The following is a 13,586-nucleotide window of genomic DNA, read 5'->3' as shown; positions in this document are numbered from 1 at the left end:
CCCTGACCATACTAAATAAAGACAAACATAGACTGCCCACCCCAACTCACGCCCTGACCATACTAAAACAAACATAGACTGCCCACCCCAACTCACGCCCTGACCATACTAAAAACAAACATAGACTGCCCACCCCAACTCACACCCTGACCATACTAAAACAAACATAGACTGCCCACCCCAACTCACACCCTGACCATACTAAAACAAACATAGACTGCCCACCCCAACTCACACCCTGACCATACTAAATAAAGACAAAACATAGACTGCCCACCCCAACTCACGCCCTGACCATACTAAAAAAGACAAACATAGACTGCCCACCCCAACTCACACCCTGACCATACTAAAAAAGACAAACATAGACTGCCCACCCCAACTCACGCCCTGACCATACTAAATAAAGACAAAACATAGACTGCCCACCCCAACTCACGCCCTGACCATACTAAAAAAGACAAACATAGACTGCCCACCCCAACTCACGCCCTGACCATACTAAAACAAACATAGACTGCCCACCCCAACTCACGCCCTGACCATACTAAATAAAGACAAAACATAGACTGCCCACCCCAACTCACACCCTGACCATACTAAATAAAGACAAAACATAGACTGCCCACCCCAACTCACACCCTGACCATACTAAAACAAACATAGACTGCCCACCCCAACTCACGCCCTGACCATACTAAATAAAGACAAACATAGACTGCCCACCCCAACTCACACCCTGACCATACTAAAACAAACATAGACTGCCCACCCCAACTCACGCCCTGACCATACTAAAACAAACATAGACTGCCCACCCCAACTCACACCCTGACCATACTAAAACAAACATAGACTGCCCACCCCAACTCACGCCCTGACCATACTAAAAAAGACAAAACATAGACTGCCCACCCCAACTCACACCCTGACCATACTAAATAAAGACAAAACATAGACTGCCCACCCCAACTCACACCCTGACCATACTAAAACAAACAGACTGCCCACCCCAACTCACACCCTGACCATACTAAAACAAACAGACTGCCCACCCCAACTCACACCCTGACCATACTAAAACAAACAGACTGCCCACCCCAACTCACACCCTGACCATACTAAATAAAGACAAAACATAGACTGCCCACCCCAACTCACACCCTGACCATACTAAATAAAGACAAACATAGACTGCCCACCCCAACTCACGCCCTGACCATACTAAAAAAGACAAACATAGACTGCCCACCCCAACTCACACCCTGACCATACTAAATAAAGACAAAACATAGACTGCCCACCCCAACTCACACCCTGACCATACTAAAACAAACATTTGAGACTGCCCACCCCAACTCACGCCCTGACCATACTAAAACAAACAGACTGCCCACCCCAACTCACACCTGACCATACTAAAAAAACATAGACTGCCCACCCCAACTCACACCCTGACCATACTAAAAAAACATAGACTGCCCACCCCAACTCATGCCCTGACCATACTAAAAAAAGACAAAACATAGACTGCCCACCCCAACTCATGCCCTGACCATACTAAATAAAGACAAAACATAGACTGCCCACCCCAACTCACGCCCTGACCATACTAAAACAAACAGACTGCCCACCCCAACTCACGCCCTGACCATACTAAAACAAACAGACTGCCCACCCCAACTCACACCCTGACCATACTAAATAAAGACAAAACACAGGAAATAAAGGTCCGAACGTGACTTCTGTTAAAAATAATCTAAGAATTGGCAGAAGGCCGACATCAAAGAAAACACAATAACATATTTGGAAGAAATAAACAACTATATGGATTATTTTTAATTCACTGTCCTCTTTTATTAATTCCTTACGTCACTATTTCATTTGAATTTATTTGAATCTGGATCTTTATTGAGTAAAGGGCCGTCAGTAAGCATTTCACTGTTATTAAATAATAATTTGATTTGAGGTATTAAAAGCTGCCTGTTTTTCGACACAACGATCATTAGAAGAATACTCAGAAAATAGACCGTAACTAGAATGTTTTCAACTGAAGGGATTCCCTCCCAGATCCAGGAATTTAGCACAATGATTTTTATCAGAATTGCACAATAGGAGAATAAAGTATTGATTGATTGATAGATACCTTCTTCTGGTTGTTACATCTTTCAGAGGCAGGGTAGCAGGCCCCACTGCCCCCTCACAGGGGTACTCCCCTCCTGGCAAACTGGGCACTCCTCCTCGTCGCGCCCCGTAGGGCAGTGCCAGTACCCGTCACAGCGCTGGCGTTCAGAGTAACAGCCCTGGTCCAATCCGCACGGGTGTTCCCCAGGGAAACAGTAACCTTTCACCTACAGGATAGAATAGGAAACGTCCTCATAAAGTCATCTCTTGATCACCTGGTCAAGATCAACTCTGGGTACTAGTCTTCTGCCTGGTCAGGATAAACTCTGGGTACTAGTCTTCTGTCTGGTCAGGATAAACTCTGGGTACTAGTCTTCTGTCTGGTCAGGATAAACTCTGGGTACTAGTCTTCTGTCTGGTCAGGATAAACTCTGGGTACTAGTCTTCTGTCTGGTCAGGATAAACTCTGGGTACTAGTCTTCTGTCTGGTCAGGATAAACTCTGGGGACTAGTCATAGTCTTCTGTCTGGTCAGGATAAACTCTGGGTACTAGTCATAGTCTTCTGTCTGGTCAGGATAAACTCTGGGTACTATCTTAGTCTAGTGTAGTCTAGTTTAGTAGTGTCAGGGTCAGGGTCAGCCTACCTGGTATGTAGAGTTGAATCCATGACCAGGGCTGAGTGGTGTTAGGGTCAGGGTCAGGGTCAGGGTCAGCCTACCTGGTATGTAGAGTTGAATCCATGACCAGGGCTGACTGGTGTTAGGTCACAGGTTAAGGTCAGGGTTAAGGTCAGGGTTAAGGTCAGGGTTAAGGTCAGGGTTAGGGTCAGGGTTAAGGTCAGGGTTAAGGTCAGGGTTAAGGTCAGGGTTAAGGTCAGGGTTTGGGTCAGGGTTAAGGTCAGGGTTAAGGTCAGGGTTAGGGTCAGGGTTAGGGTCAGGGTTAGCCTACCTGGTATGTAGCGTTGAACCCATGCCCAGGGCTGAGTGGTTGGGCCAGGTAATGTAGACTCATCTGTCCTCTACTGGACTCTAACAAGGCTGGTCTCCTGTTGTTATGATGCGACAAGGCCTGCAGGAGGCGCTCTGCTCTCTGGACCAGCCCATCATAGACATGGAGGGAGTCCCCTGGCCCTAACCCCAGGTCCAGCTGCAACACGATGGGTTTAGGGTCCTAGGAGGAGGAATGAGATCCATCAAGTAGTCGACCGAGGGCAACCGTATTGATTAAAAAACGTGAAAATCAAAAATAACTAATTTCAGTGATTTTCCATTGTGACAGACAGTTTAACTAAACAAGCTTCTGTTTTGATGGAGCTTATAGATCAGTCAGCATGTGTTCATCTCTAACTCTGCTATAGATCAGTCAGCATGTGTTCATCTCTAACTCTGCTATAGATCAGTCAGCATGTGTTCATCTCTAACTCTGCTATAGATCAGTCAGCATGTGTTCATCTCTAACTCTGCTATAGATCAGTCAGCATGTCTTAATCTCTAACTCTGCTATAGATCAGTCAGCATGTGTTCATCTCTAACTCTGCTATAGATCAGTCAGCATGTGTTCATCTCTAACTCTGCTATAGATCAGTCAGCATGTGTTCATCTGTGTAACTCTGCTATAGATCATCAGCATGTGTTCATCTCTAACTCTGCTATAGATCAGTCAGCATGTGTTCATCTCTAACTCTGCTATAGATCAGTCAGCATGTGTTCAGCTGTGTAACTCTGCCATAGATCAGTCAGCATGTGTTCATCTCTAACTCTGCTATAGATCAGTCAGCATGTGTTCATCTCTAACTCTGCTATAGATCAGTCAGCATGTGTTCATCTCTAACTCTGCTATAGATCAGTCAGCATGTGTTCAGCTGTGTAACTCTGCTATAGATCAGTCAGCATGTGTTCATCTCTAACTCTGCTATAGATCAGTCAGCATGTGTTCATCTCTAACTCTGCTATAGATCAGTCAGCATGTGTTCAGCTGTGTAACTCTGCTATAGATCATTCAGCATGTGTTCATCTCTAACTCTGCTATAGATCAGTCAGCATGTGTTCAGCTGTGTAACTCTGCTATAGATCAGTCAGCATGTGTTCAGCTGTGTAACTCTGCTATATATCAGTCAGCATGTGTTCATCTCTAACTCTGCTATAGATCAGTCAGCATGTGTTCATCTCTAACTCTGCTATATATCAGTCAGCATGTTTTCATCTCTAACTCTGCTATATATCAGTCAGCATGTGTTCATCTCTAACTCTGCTATATATCAGTCAGCATGTGTTCATCTCTAACTCTGCTATAGATCAGTCAGCATGTGTTCATCTCTAACTCTGCTATAGATCAGTCAGCATGTGTCTAGTATGCATGCACACGTCAGGAAAACTGATTTATTAACGTATTTATTTAGAAAAATACAAACGACGATGAACGGATTCATCTGTGGCGCAGGGCTCTAAGGCATCTCAGCGCTAGAGGCGTCACTACAGACACTCTGGTTCGAATCCAGGCTGTATCACAACTGGCCGTGATCGGGAGTCCCGTAGGGCGGCAGACAATTGGCCCAGCGTCGTCCGGGTTTGGTCGGTGTAGGCCGTCATTGTAAATAAGAATTTGTTCTTAACTGACTTGCCTAGTTAAAGGTTAAATAATCTGCCCTAGCAACCATCAGATAATGGATTGTGTAAGATGTTGAACTCCTCCCTACCTGAGTGTCCAGTAGCCAGGAGCACCTCAGCACCCCCACAGCGCTTCGGTTGGGACGGAAGAAGTCTGGGGAAGCGAATGTTCCGTAGAAGTTCCCCAGGCGTTTCCCGCAGGCCGTGTCGGGGCACCCTGCCTCGTCCGAGCCGTCGGGGCAGTCCCGGGCTCCATTGCAGCGCAGCGAGGGGGGCAGGCAGCGAGTGGACTGGAGGAGAAGAACACAACTTTATTGTTCCTTATTATTGTCTCTGGCAGGGAATGGAAATGTGTCTTTATACTCACAACCCAATCCCCCCCGAGACGTAGGAAGCAATGGGTCAGCCCAATCCCACCCCGAGACGTAGGAAGCAATGGGTCAACCCAATCCCCCCCGAGACGTAGGAAGCAATGGGTCAACCCAATCCCCCCGAGACATAGGAAGCAATGGGTCAACCCAATCCCCCCCGAGACGTAGGAAGCAATGGGTCGGCCCAATCCCCCCGAGACATAGGAAGCAATGGGTCAACCCAATCCCCCCGAGACGTAGGAAGCAATGGGTCGACCCAATCCCCCCGAGACGTAGGGAGCAATGGGTCAACCCAATCCCCCGAGACGTAGGAAGCAATGGGTTGGCCCAATTCCCCCCGAGACGTAGGAAGCAATGGGTCGGCCCAATCCCCCCCCCAATTCCCCCGAGACGTAGGAAGCAATGGGTCGGCCCAATCCCCCCCGAGACGTAGGAAGCTATGGGTCGGCCCAATCCCCCCCGAGACGTAGGAAGCAATGGGTCGACCCAATCCCCCCCGAGACGTAGGGAGCAATGGGTCAACCCAATCCCCCCGAGACGTAGGAAGCAATGGGTTGGCCCAATTCCCCCCCCGAGACGTAGGAAAGCAATGGGTCAACCCAATTCCCCCCCGAGACGTAGGAAGCAATGGGTCAACCCAATCCCCCGAGACGTAGGAAGCAATGGGTCGGCCCAATCCCCCACCCCGAGACGTAGGAAGCTATGGGTCAGCCCAATCCCCCCCCGAGACGTAGGAAGCAATGGGTCTGCCCAATCCCCCCCCCAAGACGTAGAGACGTAGGAAGCAATGGGTCGGCCCAATTCCCCCCGAGGAAGCAATGGGTCGTAGGAAGCAATGGGTCAGCCCAATCCCCCCGCCCCCGAAACGTAGGAAGCAATGGGTCAACCCAATCCCCCCGAGACGGTGGAAGCAATGGGTCAACCCAATCCCCCCGTGACGTAGGAAGCAATGGGTTGGCCCAATCCCCCCGAGACGTAGGAAGCAATGGGTCGGCCCAGTGTAGAGCATTGTTCCTATCAGAGTTTCTACTCCCCTCTGGTTGCTGGCCCGCTTCCCTAACCTCTGGGTTACCTACCTGGGCCTGGGTACAGGGGGCGGTGCCGGGGGCAGAGGGAGGTGCGGGGAGGGGGTCGGAGGGGGGCACAGCTCCGTTCGTCAGTAGCATCGCCGCACTCATCCAGGCCGTTACAGCGCCACGTCCGGGGAAGACATTTACCGTTACCACACAGGAACTCATCACTCTGACAGCTGGACTGGCCCAGGGGACCTGGAGGAACAGACACATTACTACAAACTACAGACAGGAACTCATCACTCTGACAGCTGGACTGGCCCAGGCGACCTGGAGGAATAGACATAATGACAGACACAGAGACGTTAACATGACAACAGACACATTACTACAAACTACAGACAGGAACTCATCACTCTGACAGAAGGACTGGCCCAGGGGACTTGGAGGAACAGACATAATGACAGACATTATCACAGTCACATTACCACAGACACACTATTGTAGACACATTATCACAGACGCATTATCACAGACACATTATCACAGACACATTATCGCAGACACATGATCACAGACACATGATCACAGACACATTATCGCAGACACATTATCGCAGACACATTATCGGCATAACTACAGTGGCATAACTACAGACACATCAACAGCACTGACATAACTACAGACACATCAACAGCACCGATATAACTACAGACACATCAACAGCACTGATATAACTACAGACACATCAACAGCACTGACATAACTACAGACACATCAACAGCACAGATATAACTACAGACGCATCAACAGCACTGATATAACTACAGACACATCAACAGCACTGATATAACTACAGACAGCCAAATATAATGGAAGAAATAAGACACTAAACCACAACATGTACAGACAGACTGGCCAACACCTTAGACAGGAAGGCAAAGGCAAAACATCACTAAACCACAAGAACATCAAGTGGTATCATCATCATCATCATCATCATGTAGACATCAGCCCTAAACCCTAGAGTGAAGACATCAGCCCTAAACCCAGAGTGGAGACATCAGCCCTAAACCCTAGAGTGAAGACATCAGCCCTAAACCCTAGAGTGAAGACATCAGCCCTAAACCCTAGAGTGGAGACATCAGCCCTAAACCCTAGAGTGAAGACATCAGCCCTAAACCCTAGAGAGTAGAAAGCTGACACAAACAGTTTGTCAGAGCCCTAAACCCTAGAGTGAAGACATCAGCCCTAAACACTAGAGTGGAGACATCAGCCCTAAACCCTAGAGTGAAGACATCAGCCCTAAACCCTAGAGTGAAGACATCAGCCCTAAACACTAGAGTGGAGACATCAGCCCTAAACACTAGAGTGGAGACATCAGCCCTAAACCCTAGAGTGGAGACATCAGCCCCCTAAACCTAGAGTGAAGACATCAGCCCTAAACCCTAGACAGAGAAAGCTCTTTGGACATAAACAGTTTGTCATCAGCCCTAAACCCTAGAGTGGAGACATCAGCCCTAAACCCTAGAGAGTAGAAAGCTCTTTGGACATAAACAGTTTGTCATCAGCCCTAAACCCAAGAGTGGAGACATCAGCCCTAAACCCAGAGAGTAGAAAGCTCTTTGGACATAAACAGTTTGTCATCAGCCCTAAACCCTAGAGTGAAGACATCAGCCCTAAACCCTAGAGTGAAGTCATCAGCCCTAAACACAAGAGTGGAGACATCAGCCCTAAACCCTAGAGTGGAGACATCAGCCCTAAACCCTAGAGTGGAGACATCAGCCCTAAACCCTAGAGTGAAGACATCAGCCCTAAACCCTAGAGTGGAGACATCAGCCCTAAACCTAAGTGGAGACATCAGCCCTAAACCCTAGAGTGAAGACATCAGCCCTAAACCCTAGAGTGGAGACATCAGCCCTAAACCTAGAGTGGAGACATCAGCCCTAAACCTAGAGTGGAGACATCAGCCTAAACCCTAGAGTGAAGACATCAGCCCTAAACCCTAGAGTGAAGACATCAGCTCTAAACCACATAGAGTGAAGACATCAGCCCTAAACCCTAGAGTGGAGACATCAGCCCTAAACCCTAGAGTGGAGACATCAGCCCTAAACCCTAGAGTGAAGACATCAGCCCTAAACCTAGAGAGTAGAAAGCTCTTTGGACATAAACAGTTTGTCAGAGCCCTAAACCCTGAGTGAAGACATCAGCCCTAAACACTAGAGTGGAGACATCAGCCCTAAACCCTAGAGTGAAGACATCAGCCCTAAACCCTAGAGTGAAGACATCAGCCCTAAACACTAGAGTGGAGACATCAGCCCTAAACACTAGAGTGGAGACATCAGCCCTAAACCCTAGAGTGGAGACATCAGCCCTAAACCCTAGAGTGAAGACATCAGCCCTAAACCCTAGAGTGGAGACATCAGCCATAAACCCTAGAGTGAAGACATCAGCCCTGAACCCTAGAGTGAAGACATCAGCCCTAAACCCTAGAGTGAAGACATCAGCCCTAAACCCTAGAGTGGAGACATCAACCCTAAACCCTAGAGTGGAGACATCAGCCCTAAACCCTAGAGAGTAGAAAGCTCTTTGACATAAACAGTTTGTCATCAGCCCTAAACCCTAGAGTGGAGACATCAGCCCTAAACCCTAGAGTAGAAAGCTCTTTGGACATAAACAGTTTGTCATCAGCCCTAAACCCAAGAGTGGAGACATCAGCCCTAAACCCTAGAGAGTAGAAAGCTCTTTGGACATAAACAGTTTGTCATCAGCCCTAAACCCAAGAGTGGAGACATCAGCCCTAAACCCTAGAGTGAAGTCATCAGCCCTAAACACAAGAGTGGAGACATCAGCCCTAAACCTAGAGTGAAGTCATCAGCCCTAAACACTAGAGTGGAGACATCAGCCCTAAACCCTAGAGTGAAGTCATCAGCCCTAAACCCTAGAGTGGAGACATCAAAACCCTAGAGTGGAGACATCAGCCCTAAACCCTAGAGTGAAGACATCAGCCCTAAACCCTAGAGTGATCAGCCCTAAACCCTAGACATCAGCCCTAAACCCTAGAGTGAAGACATCAGCCCTAAACCCTAGAGTGGAGACATCAACCCTAAACCCTAGAGTGGAGACATCAGCCCTAAACCCTAGAGAGTAGAAAGCTCTTTGGACATAAACAGATTTGTCATCAGCCCTAAACCCTAGAGTGGAGACATCAGCCCTAAACCCTAGAGAGTAGAAAGCTCTTTGGACATAAACAGTTTGTCATCAGCCCTAAACCCTAGAGTGAAGTCATCAGCCCTAAACCCTAGAGTGAAGTCATCAGCCCTAAACACAAGAGTGGAGACATCAGCCCTAAACCCTAGAGTGAAGTCATCAGCCCTAAACACTAGAGTGGAGACATCAGCCCTAAACCCTAGAGTGAAGTCATCAGCCCTAAACCCTAGAGTGGAGACATCAACCCTAAACCCTAGAGTGGAGACATCAGCCCTAAACCCTAGAGTGAAGACACATCAAACCCTAGACTGAGACATCAGCCCTAAACCCTAGAGTGGAGACATCAGCCCTAAACCCTAGAGTGAAGACATCAGCCCTAAACCCTAGAGTGGAGACATCAGCCCTAAACCCTAGAGTGGAGACATCAGCCCTAAACCCTAGAGTGGAGACATCAGCCCTAAACCCTAGAGTGAAGACATCAGCCCTAAACCCTAGAGTGAAGACATCAGCTCTAAACCCTAGAGTGAAGACATCAGCCCTAAACCCTAGAGTGGAGACATCAGCCCTAAACCCTAGAGTGGAGACATCAGCCCTAAACCCTAGAGTGGAGACATCAGCCCTAAACCCTAGAGTGAAGACATCAGCCCTAAACCCTAGAGTGGAGACATCAACCCTAAACCCTAGAGTGGAGACATCAGCCCTAAACCCTAGAGAGTAAAAGCTCTTTGGACATAAACAGTTTGTCATCAGCCCTAAACCCTAGAGTGGAGACATCAGCCCTAAACCCTATAGAGTAGAAAGCTCTTTGGACATAAACAGTTTGTCATCAGCCCTAAACCCTAGAGTGAAGTCATCAGCCCTAAACACAAGAGTGGAGACATCAGCCCTAAACCCTAGAGTGAAGTCATCAGCCCTAAACACTAGAGTGGAGACATCAGCCCTAAACCCTAGAGTGAAGTCATCAGCCCTAAACCCTAGAGTGGAGACATCAGCCCTAAACCCTAGAGTGGAGACATCAGCCCTAAACCCTAGAGTGAAGACATCAGCCTAAACCCTAGAGTGGAGACATCAGCCCTAAACCCTAGAGTGGAGACATCAGCCCTAAACCCTAGAGTGAAGACATCAGCCCTAAACCCTAGAGTGGAGACATCAGCCCTAAACCCTAGAGTGGAGACATCAGCCCTAAACCCTAGAGTGGAGACATCAGCCCTAAACCCTAGAGTGAAGACATCAGCCCTAAACCCTAGAGTGAAGACATCAGCTCTAAACCCTAGAGTGACACAACAGCCCTAAACCCTAGAGTGGAGACATCAGCCCTAAACCCTAGAGTGGAGACATCAGCCCTAAACCCTAGAGAGAGAAAGCTCTTTGGACATAAACAGTTTGTCATCAGCCCTAAACCCTAGAGTGGAGACATCAGCCCTAAACCCTAGAGAGTAGAAAGCTCTTTGGACATAAACAGTTTGTCATCAGCCCTAAACCCTAGAGTGAAGTCATCAGCCCTAAACACTAGAGTGGAGACATCAGCCCTAAACCCTAGAGTGAAGACATCAGCCCTAAACCCTAGAGTGGAGACATCAGCCCTAAACCCTAGAGTGAAGTCAGCCCTAAACCCTAGAGTGGAGACATCAGCCCTAAACCCTAGAGAGTAGAAAGCTCTTTGGACATAAACAGTTTGTCAGCCCTAAACCCTAGAGAGTAGAAAGCTCTTTGGACATAAACAGTTTGTCATCAGCCCTAAACCCTAGAGTGAAGACATCAGCCCTAAACCCTAGAGTGAAGACATCAGCCCTAAACCCTAGAGTGAAGACATCAGCCCTAAACCCTAGAGTGAAGACATCAGCCCTAAACCCTAGAGTGGAGACATCAGCCCTAAACCCTAGAGTGGAGACATCAGCCCTAAACCCTAGAGTGAAGACATCAGCCCTAAACCCTAGAGTGAAGACATCAGCCCTAAACCCTAGAGAGTAAAAGCTCTTTGGACATAAACAGTTTGTCATCAGCCCTAAACCCTAGAGTAGAAAGCTCTTTGGACATAAACAGTTTGTCATCAGCCCTAAACCCTAGAGTGAAGACATCAGCCCTAAACCCTAGAGTGAAGACATCAGCCCTAAACCCTAGAGTGGAGACATCAGCCCTAAACCCTAGAGTGGAGACATCAGCCCTAAACCCTAGAGTGAAGACATCAGCCCTAAACCCTAGAGTGAAGACATCAGCCCTAAACCCTAGAGTAGAGACATCAGCCCTAAACCCTAGAGTGAAGACATCAGCCCTAAACCCTAGAGTGAAGTCATCAGCCCTAAACCCTAGAGTGGAGACATCAGCCCTAAACCCTAGAGTGAAGACATCAGCCCTAAACCCTAGAGTGAAGTCATCAGCCCTAAACCCTAGAGTGAAGTCATCAGCCCTAAACCCTAGAGTGAAGACATCAGCCCTAAACCCTAGAGTGAAGACATCAGCCCTAAACCCTAGAGTGAAGTCATCAGCCCTAAACCCTAGAGTGAAGACATCAGCCCTAAACCCTAGAGTGAAGTCATCAGCCCTAAACCCTAGAGTGGAGACATCAGCCCTAAACCCTAGAGTGGAGACATCAGCCCTAAACCCTAGAGTGAAGACATAAACAGTTTGTCATCAGCCCTAAACCCTAGAGTGGAGACATCAGCCCTAAACCCTAGAGTGGACATAAACATTTGTCAGCCCTAAACCCTAGAGTGAAGACATCAGCCCTAAACCCTAGAGTGAAGTCATCAGCCCTAAACCCTAGAGTGAAGTCATCAGCCCTAAACCCTAGAGTGAAGACATCAGCCCTAAACCCTAGAGTGAAGACATCAGCCCTAAACCCTAGAGTGAAGACATCAGCCCTAAACCCTAGAGTGAAGACATCAGCCCTAAACCCTAGAGTGGAGACATCAGCCCTAAACCCTAGAGTGGAGACATCAGCCATAAACCCTAGAGTGGAGACATCAGCCCTAAACCCTAGAGTGAAGTCATCAGCCCTAAACCCTAGAGTGAAGACATCAGCCCTAAACCCTAGAGTGAAGACATCAGCCCTAAACCCTAGAGTGGAGACATCAGCCCTAAACCCTAGAGTGAAGTCATCAGCCCTAAACCCTAGAGTGAAGACATCAGCCCTAAACCCTAGAGTGAAGACATCAGCCCTAAACCCTAGAGTGAAGACATCAGCCCTAAACCCTAGAGTGAAGACATCAGCCCTAAACCCTAGAGTGAGACATCAGCCCTAAACCCTAGAGAGTAGAAAGCCTTTGGACATAAACCAGAGCCCTAAACACTAGAGAGTGAGAAAGCTGGAAGCAAAGCCCTTCTGTCAGAGCTAAGTACACATCAACTAATACGACCAAATAGGAATGTGTCTTTTTGGAAACGTATTCCACTGTCACCAAGGCTGAACATAAAACATTCCACTGTCACCAAGGCTGAACATAAAACATTCCACTGTCACCAAGGCTGAACATAAAATGGGAGAAAGTGAAAGGCTGTGAAACTTCAGACAAACCATCCAACAACAAACTACCCAACAACAAACATCCCAACAACAAACCAAACAACAACAAACCCCAAAACAAACTACCCCAACTACAAACCACCCAACAAACATCCCAACAAACAAACAAACCACCCACCAAACTCCCAACAACAAACCTCCCAACAACAAACCTCCAACAAACTAAACCACCCACCAAACTACCCCAACAACAAACTATCCCAACAAACAAACCACCCACCAAACTACCCCAACAACAAACCAATCAAACTAACCCAACAACAAACTAAACAAACCACCCACCAAACTACCCCAACAACAAACGACCCAACAAACCACCCAACAAACCACCCACCAAACTACCCCAACAACAAACCACCCAACAACAAACCACCCATCAAACTACCCCAACAACAAACTAGCCAACAAACTACCCAACAACAAACCACCCATCAAACTACCCCAACAACAAACTACCCAAAACAAACTACCCACCAAACTACCCAAACCAAACTACCAACAACTACCCAACAACAAACTACCCACCAAACTACCCCAACAACAAACTACCCAACAACAAACCACCCACCAAACTACCAAACTACCCAACAACAAACTACCCAACAACAAACTACAAACTACAGATTAATCTGTGGTGTTTTTGGGGACAGGGCGACGCTCATCAATGTCTTCTGCCAATACAGATCAATGGCAGACAGCTTTACTAACGTACTCAATACCTGCTTATTGATCTGTGAC

General features: G+C 47.7%; 1 pseudogene; it reads right to left on the bottom strand.

Annotated features, from left to right (window-relative positions):
• Positions 1–2,146: 2,146 nt before the first annotated feature.
• LOC121838690 overlaps positions 2,147–13,586 on the bottom strand; it is a 25,987-nt pseudogene continuing 14,547 nt past the window's right edge.

Source organism: Oncorhynchus tshawytscha, unplaced genomic scaffold, assembly GCF_018296145.1.
Source record: "Oncorhynchus tshawytscha isolate Ot180627B unplaced genomic scaffold, Otsh_v2.0 Un_contig_2731_pilon_pilon, whole genome shotgun sequence".
NCBI lineage: Eukaryota > Metazoa > Chordata > Actinopteri > Salmoniformes > Salmonidae > Oncorhynchus > Oncorhynchus tshawytscha.
Note: the sequence above shows the minus strand (reverse complement) of the source record. Positions and strands in the feature narration are given on the sequence as shown.